Here is a 243-nt window from a genome sequence, read left to right as displayed (position 1 = left end):
GTTTTTTTTCAGATGCAACTGTTCATATAACGATAAATAACGATGAGAAAAAATATAATGATGAAACTGGATGAAATACAGATAAAAACAAAAGCACTAAAGATGATTAACGGATCATTTTGACAATTCGTTCACCCTCATTCGCTCCCAATAATAAAAAGGTTTAGTTTATTATGAAACATTTTCTGTTGTTTCGTATTTGTTCGTATTTTTATCCGTAACATTACATCTGATTCGCGAAAC

General features: G+C 29.6%; 1 protein-coding gene across 1 annotated transcript in view; it reads right to left on the bottom strand.

Annotated features, from left to right (window-relative positions):
* The window catches only part of LOC119593101 (sialin-like), a 35,739-nt gene that overhangs the window by 10,749 nt on the left and 24,747 nt on the right, over window positions 1–243 (bottom strand). The window lies entirely within an intron of this gene.

This window comes from Penaeus monodon, chromosome 31 (assembly GCF_015228065.2).
Source record: "Penaeus monodon isolate SGIC_2016 chromosome 31, NSTDA_Pmon_1, whole genome shotgun sequence".
Taxonomy (NCBI): domain Eukaryota; kingdom Metazoa; phylum Arthropoda; class Malacostraca; order Decapoda; family Penaeidae; genus Penaeus; species Penaeus monodon.
Note: the sequence above shows the minus strand (reverse complement) of the source record. Positions and strands in the feature narration are given on the sequence as shown.